This window comes from Taudactylus pleione, unplaced genomic scaffold, assembly GCF_031769625.1.
Source record: "Taudactylus pleione unplaced genomic scaffold, aTauple2 ptg001032l, whole genome shotgun sequence".
NCBI classification, from domain to species: domain Eukaryota; kingdom Metazoa; phylum Chordata; class Amphibia; order Anura; family Myobatrachidae; genus Taudactylus; species Taudactylus pleione.
The window spans coordinates 13397719-13416542 of record NW_028285433.1 but is presented as its reverse complement, the minus strand read 5'-3'; the positions used below and the strand labels follow the sequence as shown (position 1 = coordinate 13416542).

Sequence of the window (18824 nt, the reverse complement as noted above, 5' to 3'; positions counted from 1 at the left end):
ACAAAATCCAGGAGTTCTAGAAGAAAGCCCTGGAAATCTCCTAGACCTTCCATTGTGAGGAAATATTTCACTGCGTTGATCCCAAGATTATGAATAATGGATGTATAAAGGGATTCAACATCTAGGCAGACCAGGAGGTGAGTGTCTTCAAGGGTGGTATCATGAATTTTTCTCAGAACATCCGTTGTATCTTTTATGTAAGATGGTAAACTGAGTACATGTTGCCTCAGATGAATATCGAGGAAGCAGCTGGCTTTTTCCAATAGTCCTCCATTGCCTGACATAATGGGCCTACCAGGTGGATCATCCAAGGTCTTGTGGATTTTGAGTAGAAGATAAAATGTTGGTGTTCTGGGGTGAGATACCCACAAATAATCATATTCCATTTTAGTGATGATCCCATTGTAAAAAGCCCTATCTATCATCCTCGAATAGAGATTCTTAAAGTTTACAGTCGGATCAAATAAGGAAGTCGTATAGCATGAGGTGTCTCGTAGTTGTTTATTTGCTTCACGAAGATACAGTTTTAATGGCCAGATTACAATGTTTCCGCCTTTGTCTGATGGTTTTATTACCACATCATCCCAGTTTTTTATCTGTTCCAGGGCTATACGAAGTGGCCAACTAAGATTATTGTATGGCTTACGCTGTCTTTGTCATTTATAGATTTCATCAAAGTCCCGAGACAAACATCTAATAAAAACACCCACTGCAGGGCATATGTTCTCTGTTGGAAAAAAGGTAGAGCGTTTTTTGCATAGAGGTCTAGAACGGATGGGTAATGCATTGGTCTTGTCAGTTAGTTCCTCCAAGGCTGCAAGGGCCTTTTGTTCCAATTGAGAAATGTTGTCATCTATTGGACTCGTATTTGTCTCTGCTGAGTCAATACTTTTAGAATTAAAGAATTTGGTTAGGAGAAGTTTCCTACCAAATAATCTGAGATTGGTTTCCCATTGAAATCGATTAAACTGATTAGTGGGGGAAAAAGACAGACCTTTACTTAGAACCTGGGTTTGAGAATCATTAAGGATATGATCAGATAGATTAATGATTTTCAATGAAGAAGACGGAATTTCTATCTCTTGCTGGTCCTTGTTGAATATCTGCTTGGTGAGTGGGGCTCCCATCTTGTTTTTCCTCTTGGTCCCCCGCCTCGTTTTAGGACATACTTTCCGTTACTTAACGGATTAAATAAGTGCCTTCCTAATGAGACTAACAAACCCTCCTTTCTCAAATAACACTCATTTACATACATTTGTAACACCCATTTATGTTCATTTTGTGTCTGGATAAACTTCCTTTTAAACTCCGTCTGTATGAGCATTAATTAATGCTACCCTATTATGATTGGCTGCTGTATCAGTCACTCAGATAATGAACGCTATGATTGGACGCCTGTCCTTTAACTATGAGAAGCAGTAGTGCAGCCTAATGACCAGGTGATCAAGCCTTCCCGGTGAAACGCGCGTCCTGCTGTGACAGCATTTAGCTTTTGGATCTCACACACACTGCACTCCAGCACAACCGCTTCTGACACAGGTACTTTCACTATCGCTCAGATACGCTCTCTCATCTGAGTCCATAGCATGTGACTCCCCCTGCAATGCCCAGCTGGTATCAGGGCTCAGACGCAGCTACATCTCAGAAAGCAGAAGTGCCTTCCTGTTGTTTCATCTGAGGCTACGCCATTGTCACTCTCTCATTCCCAGTTTGATTGACTGGGAACAGTAGAAGAGACTTAGAGCGTTTCTCTCACCTCAGACTTTACTGTTTTCCTCTAACCATATGTGACTCCTAGTATTATACATATACACTCAGGTTTGTACCCTGTTAATTATATGTGATTTTTCCATTTGATCTATGTCTGAATTATTTATTAATATTGGGAGAACCCAACTGTGAATGGCATCGGTAGCGATCATATTGACTGACATTGTACATATCACATGTATTGAATTGATTCATTTTTGGTCGGTCGTATTTGATGTTTTTTGTTTTTTGTGTGTAATGTCCCTGTGTCCATTGTGGACCTTTATCAATCAACTGTGATTGGTATCAGTAGCGATCATATTGACTGACATTGTACATATTACTCGTATTGAATTGATTCATTTTTGGTCGGTCGTATTTGATGTTTTTTGTTTTTTGTGTGTAATGTCCCTGTGTCCATTGTGGACCTTTATCAATCAACTGTGATTGGTATCAGTAGCGATCATATTGACTGACATTGTACATATCACATGTATTGAATTGATTCATTTTTGGTCGGTCGTATTTGATGTTTTTTGGTTTTTGTGTGTAATGTCCCTGTGTCCATTGTGGACCTTTATCAATCAACTGTGATTGGTATCAGTAGCAATCATATTGACTAACATTGTACATATTACTCGTATTGAATTGATTCATTCTTTGTCAGTCATATTTGATGTTTGTGGTGTGTGGTGTCCCTGTGTCCATTGTGGACCTTAATCACAGAAACAGGACCTTAGAGATCCTTCTAATACAAGCATTTATTTTCGCCATCTCTTCCTGCATTATGCCTTCAAGCATGAGCTAATTATAATAGATATATTCTACATAGTGCACACCACCTCGTGCTTTCTATGTCTTAGGCCTTTTTTGCAGGAAACTTAATAATTATTGTGTATGTATCATCCTGATTTAATATTTGTTTCCACACATTTTTGACCATTGTATTTATACGTTGTATCTATACGTTGATCTATAAACATAATAATTATTGTGTATGTATGACCTTGATTTAATATTTGTTTCTACATTCTTTTGACCATTGTATCTACACATCGATCCATAAATAAGTGTGATTCTTTGTAGTGAAGAGATTCTCTTCTCTTTTAATTATTAAATCTCATTAAAAGTTAAGTTTTAATAAATTCCAATCTATCTATATTGTTACAAGAGTGCGCCCATATAGACATATTTGTCTTTTTTCCTAGTTTTCGTTCTTTACCTAAACTTTGTTATATAGGCAGAAATTAAGCCTTTGAGAAATGTTTGAAGGGCAGCTGGTGATTATTGTGAGTGTGGTGCTTGTATTTGTACTCACACCCCTGCGGTATAGAGATACAGCCTCCGGGCTGTCCTTTGTAGTGGGAGCTGCTGCTTGCTTCAGCCTCTGCAGTCAGCCTGAATTCAGGCTGATTTGCCTGCCCAGGACCCGCTTCTCAGACCTCCATCACAGGGGGACTTCCGACAGCCACCTCCTAGCCAACTGTAGCCGGCGCCTGCTCCATGACGCCGGCAGTCCCACTGCGACCATTGGCCTGCTGTCTGTGCCAGCCGCCTCCTCTCACCAGGGATCACCCAGATCGGTGCAGGTCCACCTCCCGTGACGCCGCCTCTCTGGCATCATCGGCAAGACAGGGTGGGTGCCACTGTCGCACCTTCTTCCCCAGCTCCTGCTGGGCTCCCTCTCCGGCTCTGCCCCCCTGCGCCCGGCAGCTCATAGCTGCTCACTGGCTGCCCGGGTGACAGGAGGGCAGGCACTGGAGGGAGGGATCAGGAGACTGCCTCTCAGCTGCTACTAACAGCTGTTATATGTCCTCCCTCTCACCAGATCCTATTTTCCTGACAGGAACTGATTCACTCCCATCTATATTACTCCGCCCCCTTCTGCAACTATCACCAATGTCTGTGAAATGTATATCTGCAGCATGAAGCACCAAAGTCCACTGACATCATAGATATTTAACATGTACAGGGTACATACATTTCCACATATTTACTTATATTTACATCACATCACATCTATCCCTACAGTATATTTAACATTTACCTCATAAATGGCATTTTGCTGTAAATAGATGAATGAAAATATATACCTGTTTCAATTGTATATATGAATTATCTCCGTAACCCTAACCAGGGTTACACATTCTATTAGTTAATACAAAATAAGCCCATTGAATTGTTTTATGGAGTTCAGAATCAGATTCATTTAGTCAGAATGTATTTGGAAATAACCAGACTAGACACATACTGTATCTTCCTCATGTACGGCCATGTTGGCATGTCTGTTACTGCTGTGTCAAACATTATAAATGATACACAATGTTGATGATGATGTTGCTCTAAATAACAAAAAGTGATGTGATGTGCTAGAAATAAACCCTTTTCTGCGGTCCTCTCACCCTGCCAGTGACCCTTTGTGCTCACACCAGACAGGTCACAGATTATACTAGTTACAAATGTAACACTCAGACAGTTACTTAGCATGGCCGTTCCTGGCAGGAGCCTCAGAGGAACACATGGCATCTATTCTAGTAATGTCCAATTCCTCTGTCTGCAGACCAAGTTCAAGGAGCAGCTTCTCTTCTGCAATCTGTTTGCAAACACGTAATGTACAGACATGCAAGCACCAATACCATGCTTTAGTGACATTTTTAACACAGATATTGGACACATACACAAGAAAATTCACATATCTACACAGTAACACAAACAGTGACTATGAAATACAGTCACACTCATTTGGAATTTCCCCCATTTTGTTACATGATGGAATGATGAAAAGTGACACAACAAGTACCCATTCTTCCATTCTCCATTAACATTCGGGCTCTTGGCTGCACAGTTTAATTGAATAGTATTGTTCCATTTTACTTTTACAGAACAAACAGTATTACACCTCTGCTGGGCATATTAAGGGGCGCCTGTTGCCTACACACAGGGGGTCTCATGTATAAAACGCACTTGAGGGTTTTAGGAGAGCTCTTGAAAGATTAAGGCTGCATGTGAGTCTGGTCAGGCGGGGTAGGAAGTTCCATAAGTAGGGAGCAGCATGGGAGAAGTTTTGGAAGTGGGAGTGAGAGAAATGGCTGTCTCAGAGAGGATACGAAACATAGGGGTATATTTTTTACGAAAGTGCAGTTTTTAGAAGTGGAGCTGTTGCCCATACCAACCAATCAGATTCTAGCTAATATCTTCTAGAACAGCCATGTGAATCTCGCAGCCCAAGGGCCGCATTCTGCCCAAATGTACATTTTATGCGGCCCGAGATCGATGGCTCAAATATACATATTTTGCGGTCCAGCCTGCTCCTGCCACCCGCCCACTATTACGCTCCCTGGCCCACGGTGGCAGACTTGACATGCCAGTGCTTGCTCCTACCAGTGTGCTGCGGCTGCCAGCGCCCACTACTTTTACCCCACCTGCCGCCAGCGCCCCCACTACATAATAGTGAGTCAAGTGACTTGCTCCACATCCCACCTTACTTATGCCGCATTGTCCGGCGTGCCCGCAATAATGTTTTCCATGTGAGCACTGAAGCCGGCGTGGCGTCACGTCATAACATCAGTGCTCTTAAGAAAAACGTTATTGCGGGCACGCACGCTGAATGAGAGGAGCCGCCGTGGGTGGTGTCAGAAGTCTGAGCAGGTACTGGAGCAGACAGACAGTAGAAGGAGCGAGCAAGGTAACTGTTGTAAGGGTTAAGGCTCCCACCCATCCTGAAATTGCACTTCTTCACTATTATCCCCCTCAACTCATATCATATTACAGGTATGTCATGGCCATATCCTTATTGCTACTAGGGCGGCCTAGCACAATACTGGAAACTCTCTCCCCTTTCTAAGATTATTGCCGATACTCATAGAAATAATGAAAAGGAATCTTTAGGCTTGAAATATTCAACATCTACCATCTCACCTTTAGTTAAATGGAGCCCATTGTTTGAATATTATACCGAACATCTTAACCCATCCCATTCCTCCTCCAATCCATAATTAGGTTCTGTCTCTCATGTTGTTTGCAGATTACCTTTATAGGGCCTGATTAGGTAGATACATTTAGATTTGGGAGGGCTGTGCCCAAACTGACATTTACATTTTTAGTGTAAAAATAAATCTTTCCAGCATGTGTGGGCTACATGCAAAAGCAGCCAGTATTTACCCTACATGCAAAAAAAAATGTATGTATTTTCACCACTTACATTGTAACGTGGTTTGATCAGGTGCACAGTTACTTGCTCTATTTTAAGCTGGGTACACACTATGTGTACCCGGATGATATGTCGGGCCGACGGGCCGTGGGTACACATTGAGCGATGTAATGACCGACTGAACGATCCCTCGTTGGCATGTGATCGTGGGTGTGCGCAGATAGTCCGTACACACTACGCGATTCGCATGGTCCATCATTCTGATCCACGATGAAATGATAGAATGTTAAATGGATCGCATCGCATAGTGTGTACCTGGCTTTACTCTATTCCCAAATCTGAATCAGGCCCATAGTTGTATGTCTGCAAGCTATATTGGCCTACTCTCATGTTTTTGTTTTTCTACTTTAATACTATTGTCTTGTACTCCCTTCCCTCCCTCCTCCCTTTCTCTCCCTGGTTGTTTGTTCCCCTTTCAGTACTTTCTGGTCAATGATAACTACCTTGTATTGCACGTGGTTTCAGTGATTTCAGCTGCTGCATTGAAATTTTTTTTAAATAAAAATATATTGTTTAAAAAATAAATAAATCTCATGCACGTATAGGGATTATGATATATTACTGCATGCATTATGCACAACTGAGGTACCCAATTCTGGTATTCAGGGTTTACAGTTCATTATGTTGTTGTAGGTAATTTTTTAATTGCCAAGAACATGGTTGTAAAAATTGGGGACCTGGGATTGGCTGTGGAGCAGTGTGAAAAGATCCCAGGGTAAGGATACCGTCCATGTTATCTAACTGCTGAAGCATGCTTGTGATTTCCGCATCCTCTGACAGATGTGTTTTTCACCCCAGCATCATATGTGGCACCCCAAACTACCTGTCTCCTGAAGTTCTGGCCAAGGATGGTCACTCTTTCAAATCAGACATCTGGGCTCTTGGATGCATAATGTAAGAGATGTATGATAAAGTACTGACATTTCTGTTTCCTTTCCCTGTACTACAAATGTCAAGGAAGCAACATAGCATTAAAATACATGACATAGTCAGCATGATAATACCATTAGAATAGTAGGTTCTGCTCACACCAGTCCCACAATCCAAGTATTTATATCATTCTATAATTCTCTGGCAGCTCTACAAACCTTGAGAGAGCCATCCTATTTATGTATACAGATCTGAAAAACGGCAGCATATAGTCTATCATGTGCCATCATAAGCCATCCAGGGACGAACAATTCAGTTTTTGTAATAAATACTGTTTGTTGATTAAGTCATATGAATGTGACCTTGCAGGGTCAAGAATCTTCAATTCCAATATACATATCTGAGATTCAGAGGATTAATTGCTGTAAATATGCACCCAAGGGCAGGAACGAGGCCAGACCTCTTTTGGGACATAAAGGGAGATGCATCAAACTTTCTAAATAGGACAGGTGAGTAGTTACCCATAGCAACCAACCAGATTCCATAAAATTTCATAGAAGATAAACGAAATGACTTTATAGGAGTGGAGAGGGTTAAACTTCCTAGGCTGGGGGCAGACCAGTGTGAGGAATCATGTGATAATTAGGGCCAATGGGTTTTTAGGGTTGTAGGTTATAGCAGGGATATTAGAGATTGTTGGAGGCGGAGTCAGCCTCTTTTGTTCCTGTCTTCCCACCCTCCCTCCCTAAAGTTTATTTTTATGGGCTCTTTTTGATTTGGGTTTGGTGATTGTTTCGTTGGCTATTTTAGGCGGGAAAGAACGGCAGGTTACCTATTAGCACTGTGAATATTTGTTTACTCATTGTTTTGCTCACCTTCGTTGACTCATAAAGTCTGCTGGACCACCCTGCCGGGGGCAGCATCATCACCTTACCGGGTGGGTAGTCAAGATAGAAGGCTTGAGCGTATTGTGTTGTGGTTGGAGTGTTTATAGTGTTAGGCTTGGGCTGTTGTTAGCCGTTCTTTCTTTGCCACCATATTTAAATTAATTTAATTAATATAGTAACTAATTCATTATATGTTTTTAAATAAATAGCTAACAAATTCTGCCAAATACAAGTCTCCGTGTCTTTATTTCAATTAAGTATGTTATTGTCACTGATTCACACGCAGGTCAATCCTCAGACGATGGGAAGTTTATGTAATAGATAAAATTATATCTAGATCTTATTGATTGCTATTGGCAACTTCACCGCTTTTCTCTCTTAGAAGGTTTGATACATCTCATAACATCAAATATAAGGGGGAATTCAATTAAACTTGTTATTTTAACAGGTATGAAAAAGGGTGGTAGCCTCTGGCTTTAACGCCCCGGGTGGGAGTACTTAGAATTCCGACAGCCTGGATGTTGGCGCCGGAATCCCAACACCTGTCAAAATCCCAGCTCCCGCATCCCAACGGTAAATACTGGGGTTAGGAGGAGGGTTAGGGTTAAGCACTAGGGGGAGGGCTAGGGTTAGGTACTAAAGGGGGAGAGTTAGGGCTAGGCACTAGGAGGGGAGGGTTAGGATTAGGAGTAGGGAGAGGGGGACAGTTAGGATAAAGATCAACATGTGTCGGTATCCTCCTAACCCCATCTAGATACTGGCATTGGGATTCTGACCACTGTCATCTGGTTCCCAACCCCCCCGGACCTATTCAATTAGAGACCCTTTCCATACAAGACACTTTTTAACACCCATTAAATTAATGCGTCAATGGGCATTCACTCATATTAACGGGCGTTAACACAAATGATCCGTGATGAGTTCATGGACCTATGCGTTAACAGGGTCTTAGCTCCCGATAACAGGGAATTTACAGAGGATTTCTTTTTGGGTCTAATCAGACCCCCCCTCCCAAAACAAAAACCCAGTTAAGTGCAGCCTGCAGGCTGCCTTCGGGGCTAATTAAATAGCCATGGGGGATTAATTAGCCCTGCAGTAAATTACTGCAGGTAATTGAATTCCCCCAATAATCTAGAAGTCAGTTTTTGGAGGATGTCCCATAGAAAGTGAGGAATCCGGGGGTAAACATAGTTTAGTTGTAAGTACTGTTATATATATCCGATTGTTTGTTCTATGGAAAGCCAGAATAAAGTTGAATCTAATCTAGATACCCATTCCCTCCAAATATATACAGTAAATGATTGTACTGTATGTTATGCAGTAAGGTGGTCTGAGGGGAGACCTGGAAATACTGATTCATGCTTTTGTATTGTCCCTCAAATACAATTTGTTGGTCATGGATAGAACATGACTTTAAGGTCTGGGGGAACAGTAACATTGACAAGACATCTGAAAGATCCACAACAACCAAACAACCAGATGTTGCCTTTCTCTCTTTATAAGCTGTACAATAAGAATGTAAATTATAATGTGACTGTTTGCTATGGGTTACAGCACACCTTTTCATACATGTCTCCATTATGTAACTGTGTAATTATATAGATATTTGACGGTGCAATGTCTGAAATGCCTTTGGGCTCTTTTTGCCCTTAAAGATCTACTTTTTTAATTAGTTAATTAATTCTATTGTGCTCCTTTGGATAAAACCACTATGCTTCACGAATGTCAACCAATCAGTTTCTTCTTCCTGCACTAACAACATAATGTTTGATGATGTCCTTTGTCTACTTGTAGCGCCAGGTAGCCAGCACTTACTATTAAATAGGATACCAACCAGCATATGAATATCATATCCATAGACATTGTTCAAAGATCTTATTAGTCACATGGGCATTGAAAAAAAGGCCTATTGGAAGCCAAAATCTTATACTTTGTCCAAACTTAGGAGCATGTTCTCAAGGCTTCCCAAGAGCACAGTGTATTAAATGCTTAATGAGCGCTCCCATAGATATCTTTTATAGCTGCTGTAAAGCTTACTTAATGTTTTGGACAATCTGCATTAAATGACATTTCTTGTAGACTGACATTAGTCTATGGGCATGAATGCTTGTAAACAGCAGAGGGTTAAGACTTATGAACATTTATGAATGGCTGAGCGTTACTGGTTATGAGAAGTGAGTAAAGCAGACTTTTGTTACAAGTGTGTGAGTGCAGGTCTAGTCACTTACAGTACATTAAGGGGTATATTTACTAAAGTGAGAGTTTTTAGAAATGGAGATGTTGCCCATAGCAACCAGATTCTACTTAACATTTAACTAGCACCTTCTAGAAGATAATAGGTAGAATCTGATTGGTTGCTATGGGCAATATCTCCCCTTCTAAAAGCATAACATTCAAATCATAACACCTTTGTGTCTAAAGTCTGTTTTGCAGTACCAAAATGCTATTTATTGTACAGAAAGTAGCCTTAACCTTTGATAGAAATCAGGATCAGCACTCCTTAAAGCATGAAGATTAAACAAATAAATAAATAAATAAATAATGAGTTGCAAACATCCACTTCTGCACTGCAAGTTTCCACACTTTGGGGCTGATACAGGAGTGTGCACAGCTGCTACTGTGTCTATTGGCGCTGCTCATCTGCGACTTTATGTAAATACCACCACAAAGCCCTTTCCTGGTGTACATCCATGAGTATGAAGGTGCAAGGACTGAGACACCCACTGTCAGAGTCTGTAGATTGGTGCATCTTTTACCATGGAAACGTGCACATTCGGTATGACAGGTGCAGGTTCTCCGTCTGAGTATGGTCATCTACTTGAGCGCCTATGTGCGCAACCACTTTCACAACACTCCTATAACACGTCTATAAGATAGACCATCTCCGTGCGTGCTCTAAGCTACCACCCAGGAACGCCCCACGACACTTCTGATACCATAGCTATTAGCAACAGCACCTTTGTGTGAACACTGGGCCTGATTCAGAGATGGACACTAATGTGATTGCAGCAGCGTTCTCGTACGATTGCAGCTGTGACAATATGCTAATGTCTGCAAAGATCATCTGAGCATAGACGCCCACTGCTGCCTTCTCACCTGCGTGCAACGACGCATACCTACGTAAATATTGGTGACATTGATGCACATCGAGCAGCCATCTTGGCCTTGCGGCAGGTCTGACCAGCCGCTGCCTTGGGAGCTCTTCAGACATGTAGAGCTGCGTATACACTCGCAGTGGATAATTTATGCACGCCCATGTAGCGGCGTTTACACGGACAGATGCCTGCGTTTCTCAGACCACCCCCCGTCACCACCCCCAAACGCTGACAGCCTGTCACTCACAGTGCGGCTTATACGCATGTGCGATAGCAAACAATCACTCGATCTGCATGAAAATCGCATTAGCATCCATCTCTGAATCAGGCCCAGTGTGTGTAACACAAGTACCATAGGAGATATCAGGGATATTCGCACACGCGCAGCATCAAAAGTTGCTCAGGTATGTGACCTTCAGCATTGCGTGTAGCTCTGAATCAGGACCTTTGTGATATATGAAATAAAGCATTCGGCATTCCCACTTATAGCTATATTTATGGAAATACAGTAGTAGCATCATATTTCATTCTCGTGGTGGCCTCACACTTGTGTGTTAGAAGTTGTGTGCTTGTGCTGCTTACAAACCTCTTTAGCAGCATTGTCATGTGTTTGTGTGTGTTGGATCAGCTAGGGGACACATTGTTACTTCACACCGTACTTTAGTCATTTTTAACAGCTTTTTCTTTTACAGCTTGTGTTTGATAGGCTGCAGCATTTATAATTCATTTCAGTGGTCCTGGACCTTCAGCAGTTTTATCTGTTAGGGGAAAACACAACATATAACCTTAGTAAGCTATAGAAGCTTTGGAAACATTAGAGGTCCAGCAAATAGCATATGCCATAGACTGTAGTGATAGGGATGATCAATAGATATTTGCTGCTTTTTACTGACACTGCTGGTTACAAAACACAGATCTGACACCAACCCAATATGGGATTTGGTACACAGGTGACTTATGTTGTTTCTGTATAGAGTGCAGACTCTGCGAGGGGGTATGTGCTGTTGTACTTACACAATACTAAGCTATGGGAAGTTACAGCTCCACTCTCTCACATTCAGGTACACAATGCTGTGTGGATATTCTCCTTTCAGAGCCCAGTCACAGAAAGAGATGTATTACTTCATCCGAGAAGGATTCTTTCCTGTACTATCTTACATATCATCTAATGGCAGAAGACTAATCATCTCTTTACTTGTGAGCTGCCCCACCAATAGGCCATGTATAGAGGAAATCCTGGCCCATGATTTCTTCACCCAGGTATAGAACGGTCTCACTGGTGTACTGAGATAGGGGTATATTCACTATCCTAAGTGGGGATTTATACAAGTTTAGGTGTTGCCCATAGCAACCAATCAGATTCTAGCTATTATCTTCTAGAAGGTGCTAGATAAATGATAAATAGAATTTCATTGGTTGCTATGTGCAGCATCTCCTCTTGTATAAATCCATACTTTAGTAAATATACCCCTTACAGTACATATTTGGAGGGCTGTCATAAGCAACTACATGTAAATGCTGCACTGTGCAATGGGATGTATTTACTAAGTTGTATGTAACCTAATAGAACGCCATAGGACAAGCATAAAATGAGTCTTTTATCATCACTGAGTCTTTTCTTGTATTCAGGAAATCACTCCCGAGAAGCTCTCATCTACCACCTGCCACACAGCTCCCACCCTGTCACTTTCCATCCACCTCACCAGATTCTTCAGAAAGGCAGCTAAAGTTTTATATAGAGGAGTATTATACAGATCCTTATGCACAGGTATATAACTTGTCAGCTTCCAGCTATACATAGCTAAGCATACTAACTTCATCTTGTGCAAATGCTTGTGCTATGCTAGAAATGTTAGTGCAACTGGCATTCTTTTTATAGCATACAGTGTTTATATTAATAGTACCTTTGCCCTCTCTGTATAATGAATAATAATGATCAATTCTAATATTTCCTCATAATTCACTTGGAGCATTATATAACAAACTTGCTCTTTTTTTGATGGAGGGGGCAACACTCCAAGAGGTGGGGGAAATAGTACAACAACCTGCAGTTGTCTGGTAATTAACCAATCAGATAAATAAACTACTGTAGTTCTTAGCCTATGTATGTGTTTGTCCTAAGCACAATTATATAGTAAAAAATTCTCATCCGTTATAAGGTTGACTTAAAAAATACATATATTGTATAGTTATTCAGCTCTTAACATTTATGCACTACTGAAAAGTTATTAAAATGTATTAGAGTTTTATTGTATAGTTCAGGTCTCATTATCAAATGCTTTCCAAAGATAACAATTGATACAGTGATATGTGCAGGTCATTAAATATATTATAGTAAGGAGGGAGCAAATATAATCAAACTAATGCATTCCCTGCTAATTAACAACATTGCTAAATATATCATAATAACATTATACAACGCCATAATATCACATTTGGATAAAACCATCCTTTGTGTTTGCCCTCATTAATCTCTATGTATCTGTATGCTTTCTCAGAGTTTCCAGAAGCAGGGGGACATAATAGCTCCATGATTGTCCCAACGCAGAGTCTGATGTCTCTCAGTACAGATAAGATGTGTGAGGTATGAAGAAGAGGGTAGCTGGAGACGGCATGTGCTACAGGCATAGTTTTCCACATTTGGAGAGACCTCTTGTGCGTCTTTTGTCAGGGAGAAAAAAAGGAGATGTTACAACAAGACCTGGTCATGAATCTTTGTACATTCTCATGAAAGGAAGAATGAGCCACAGGAGCAGGTCGGCCTCCCAGAGTGAGCGCCAGTTTTACCAGTGGGATAATGCTAATAGTGCCTTGTATGACACCATGCTGGCTATATATACTTCATTATACAGAGTCACAGTTGTATCTCATCTCCTACTGTGCAAGTTACTGTAAGCAATGTGTAAGGTATCAAGTTTGGTTACAGAGAAATGTGCATATGTTTGTTCATTTTTAATAGAAAATTACTTTATTTACATAAAATGTATGAACAACAGGTATAAAAATAGGCCAGTCAGAAATGTAATGCACCCACATATATATAGCATCCAGACATTAGAACACAATACACAACATACCATTTATGGTGTAAATACACATTACATCATATATTGCATTTTTCTGACAACACTGAAATCAAGAATGTTTCCTACTAAGCTGATTGTAAAGCTGAAATGGTATGCATCAAGTACCTAGATATCCAATCCTGCATACCATCAATTATTCTCCTCATGTATTTCTAAGTGTCATGTTTTAAACCTTTCCCTACTATATTTTTGATAATCTAAGATTACAGCTATTTGTTACTGCATTGCTTTCGCCATCTTGCTTCTACCTATCATTTTATAGAATGTTCTTGATAACGCTACCTCACATCTCATTGTGTGCATAGGGTGGTTTTGGTGAGAAGTGAAATAGATATAATGATGTAGGTTGGGCAGGCGAAAGCTAAGGGGAATATCAGTTTTCTTACCCTCCTTGGCTTGTCCTTTACTATAGTCTCCTATGTTATCAGTGTGAATAAGTCATCCTCTCAGCAGTACCCTTCTTAATCCATTAGGTACCATCTCTGTAGATGTGTCTGGCCAATCCACAGAGATTGCAGGGCATCTACCTTGGACAGTCCCCATTCTTATTATGACCATACTCTTGGCAACTCCTTTATGGTGCTATGCTAATGTCCAGAGAGAAGCTCTGTGGCAAGTGCTGGAGGCCATTGGCTGCTACCTGACAATGACAGATTATTTATAATCAATTATTATTAGTACATGGATACAATCCTCATTTTCCATTATATGCATTCGTCATTATGGTATGAGTTAGGTGTGTACCAAAGAAATAGCTCCTGAGCAGACTAAGATACAGTATCACGTGATGGCTTTGAGATATGCTGCCTGCACCTTCAATAACACCTGCAATAAGTTTTGGTACAATCAACACTAGGAATAAGAATGGATCATGAACAATTAAGATTTTTTATTAAAGAGCAATTGGAAAACTGATTACTTCCACCATGTCCACATTCAATTACATTTCCCATTTTGATAACTTTGTAGCATGCTACGTTTTAACACTTTGCTCTGGCATGCTCTGTCAGAAGCTCAGGCTTTGCTCTATGTGCTATTCTTTTCTTGCAGTGCAGACATTGACCGTCATGGAGAGAGTGGTGGAAGATGTCACACTTATATCAGAGAACTGTCTCTGCAACATCATACCAGGTGAAAGCAATAGAAATAGTATGAAAGCCCTTAGCGCTAAAACAGGGGAGTGAGGAAAGAGTACATATACTTCTCTTGTGGCATAGTTTCTCTCAATAATAAAGAGGCGTTTCCAAACATAAAAGAGAAGTCAATAATAATATAGTGTGATACTATACGTAATAAATAGCTAATTCTAAAATCTAACAAATAAAGAAAATACAGTATATTCAGAGATAAATCTGAGTAAGTTTTATCCCAGAATAATTAGCTCAAAAGAGAATATAAAAACGGATCAATTACTAATAAAACATTTTACAGACATATTCTGGATATTCAATACTAAAAACATGTGATAAAAGCTCAAACATAGAGCAGTAGTAGTACAAATAAGGTTCTAAATGGCCAAATAGGCCTTTGTACCAGATAGATGATATAAGTTCAGCATTGTGTCACAGCCTTGAGGAAGAGCTATCGCTCACAATGCATCAGTGCTGATGCCAGCTACAGACTACTTCTCTCCTGATGGGCCTTTGCCATTTACACATAGTAAGTGAAGTCCGGCATCACTTCTAGTGCAAAACAATGCTGAACTTACATCACCCATCTGGTTGGAAGGCCTATTAGGCCATTTGCTTGTGTGTATTGTAATGTAACACTATCACTTTGGACCAGGGCGCTGTTTTATCACATTAGCGAAAAGTCTTTTGAACATTTTCAGTGGCCAATATATGCGCAATGGAGCCATGTGTGGCTTTTTCTGTCACAATGCCTGCTCATAAGATCAAACGCCAACACATCTTTGGGCACCAGGAAATGAGATTTCATAGAAAAGAAATTCATCCCTTGCACTATGCAAATGGGATTTTGTAAAGGGCTATAATAGGACATATTCCAACAAAGATTTGCTGCTTGAGCTGAGGTGGTGGTCTCATCCTCTGACCTGTAAAATAATATTAAATAATGAATATATTTATCTTCTTCTGCTAGTTTTGATTTCTCATTTTCCATCAAGCAGGTGAATTGGATCCCAGAGACAAGGTAACTTGCCCCATCCTGTGGGTGACCAAGTGGGTGGATTACTCTAATAAATATGGCTTTGGTTACCAGCTGTCAGACAACTGTACCGGAGTGCTTCTGAGTGACGGAACACACACTATTCTCCCCCCCCATTTGCAGTAAGTATAACAATATACTGCCATTGTTTCTGACTTGGTTTCAGCGTGGCTAAGATGTATCCTTTCACTCTCTTTCTTTCAGAAAAGTTTGTTATTCTACTAGCTTATACGAGCACATTACATTCCCTGAATGGAGTCCGCCCTGCAAGTTGGATGTAAAGATGAAGATATTGAGGTTCTTCTCTGAGTACATGCAGGAAAATATCTTGGAGGTGAGGACTTAGCAGCCATAGGAGAAGCATGTTGTTTGTGTAACATTTTTATTTTATTCCACATTGTATGAGTAATGGTGCGTACACACGCAGTGATTTTTTTGGGCGATTGAACGATAATGATGTCGTTATCTTTCAATCGTCAAAAAAATCGTTCAGTTTCTGCCACAAAACGATGAACGATAACTTCCAATGCGCACTCCTGTTTGTAGTTATTGTTCATTGTCCGAATCTCCCGTCCAACCTGACAATAATGTCAGGTTGAACATGTTCGGGGATGAGGGAGGGAGCCTGGCACTGAACGAAAATCGTTCTTGATTTCGTTCAGTGTTTCTGCTCAGTGTCATTAACAACACTGAGCACACCCCTGCCGGGGACACACGGGACTATTTATTTCATGGAGCGAATCATCCCATGTGTATGCACCTTAAAGATGAAGATACTGAGGTTCTTCTCTGAGTACATGCAGGAAATTATCTTGGAGGTGAGGACTTAGCAGCCATAGGAGAAGCATGTTGTTTGTGTAACATTTTTATTTTATTCCACATTGTATGAGAAGTATGAGTAAAGGTGTGTACACACGCAGCGATTTTTTTGGACGATTGAATGATAACGATGTCGTTATCGTTCAGTTGTCAAAAAATTGTTCAGCTTCTGCCCCAAAACGATGAACGATAACTACCAATGCGCGCTCCCATTTGTAGTTGGTAGTTATTGTTCATCGCCCAAACCTCCCGTCCAACCTGACGATAATGTCAGGTTGAACTGTTCGGGGATGAGAAAGGTATCCCAGGATGGAACGAAAATCGTTCTTGACTTCATTCAGTGTTTCTGCTCAGTGTCATTATCGACACTGAGCATACCCCTGCCGGGAACACACGGGACAATTTCATTCATGGAGCAAATCGTCCCGTGTGTATGCACCTTAACAAGTATATGTCAGTGATGATGTGAGAAGATCCAATACAATAGGTTTGTTAAACTGATGGCATGACACACCTAAACAACTTACCTCTATTTTCTACTCTGAAGTATAATTCTATTCTGCATGTCCCTATGTAACCAGCAGAGGCTAGATACTTAATTAGAGTAAATATTAAGCTATTCACTATATCAATGCTGTCACCCTTTACATAACACGATAAATGGGGATGCCGTTTATAGACTGGCGGACTAAATGCCGCCGGTCTATATCCCGACACGACAAGCCCGACGGGGGACTTCATAGGCATCAAAATACCGACGCCTATCTGAATCCCGACGGCAAAACGCCGAAGGACGACAACCCGAACGAGGTGAGTCCGGGGCGTCTTTAGCGTTAGCTGCAGGGGTGGGGTTAGGTTTTGGGGGGGAAGGTTAGGGTTAGGCATTCCCCCGGTGAGAATTAGGTTAGGGTGCGGGAAGGGGGGGGTTAGGTTTAGGCATTCCCCCGGGGTTAGGGTTAGGCACCCTCAGGGGGGAGTTATGGTTAGGCACCCTCAGGAGTTTTAGGGTTAGGCGCCTCTATGGGGGGGAGAGGAGTACTCACCAGATGGCGTTGGGATCTCCTGTATCGAGATTTGAACCAGCGGCTAAACAGACTGATTCCGATAAATGAATGGCTACATGTCATGTCTACAGTCCCTTCCATAATACATATTAAACTGGAAACTCTGCTTACAGGGTGGAGATCTCCATGCAGCACCAAGCCCCAACGTCAGGACTTTGTGCCTCCTGCACTTCCTGAAGACAGACCAGGCTCTGCTCATGTTATTCAGTAACAGGTAAGTAGGTCTAGTCAATGCAGTTCATGAATATTTACACTGTTGCCTGGATGCCACTAGAATATAGGTATGAAATATAGGTCATTATTTCCTTAGCGGAAACAAGTTCTTTATGCAATTCACATACTATAGAAACAGAGTTTGACGGCAGATAAGAACCACTTGGCCCATCTAGTCTGCCCACTATACACATCATCTCTGATGATTTTGATAGAATATCTAGATATGGGAAAATCAAGCTAGTTATACAAAGTAGTCTACATAGCTTGATTTTGTGCCATTTTTAAAAAAATTGCATATTGCATGTGGCTTTCTGGGAACCACATCAGATTCACAAGTAATAGCATCACTGGGAAGTAGCGGCAGTACACAGGGCATTCAGTTATTATTTGCATATGACCCCTAATATTAATGTGCTATATAATTTATCTTCATTGGTAGGTGAATTTTTACCATGACCGCACAAAGATCATCTTAAGCAGAGGACAGCAGTGTTATCTACTGAGTTTCATTGACCAAGACAGACAGAGCTGTACAGTGCCCCTGTCAGCACTGCAAACCAGTTGTCCTCCAGTCATAATTCAGAGACTGGAATATGCCCTGAAAATGCTGCAAAGCCTGAAATGGGATTAGCCAATCCACAAAGACACATTTCTGACAGGTT

At 41.0% G+C, this 18824-nt stretch overlaps 1 pseudogene; it reads left to right on the top strand.

The window, feature by feature from the left end:
- Window positions 1-18818, top strand: part of LOC148454105 (serine/threonine-protein kinase PLK2-like) — a 32425-nt pseudogene extending 13607 nt beyond the window's left edge.
- Window positions 18819-18824: the final 6 nt, after the last annotated feature.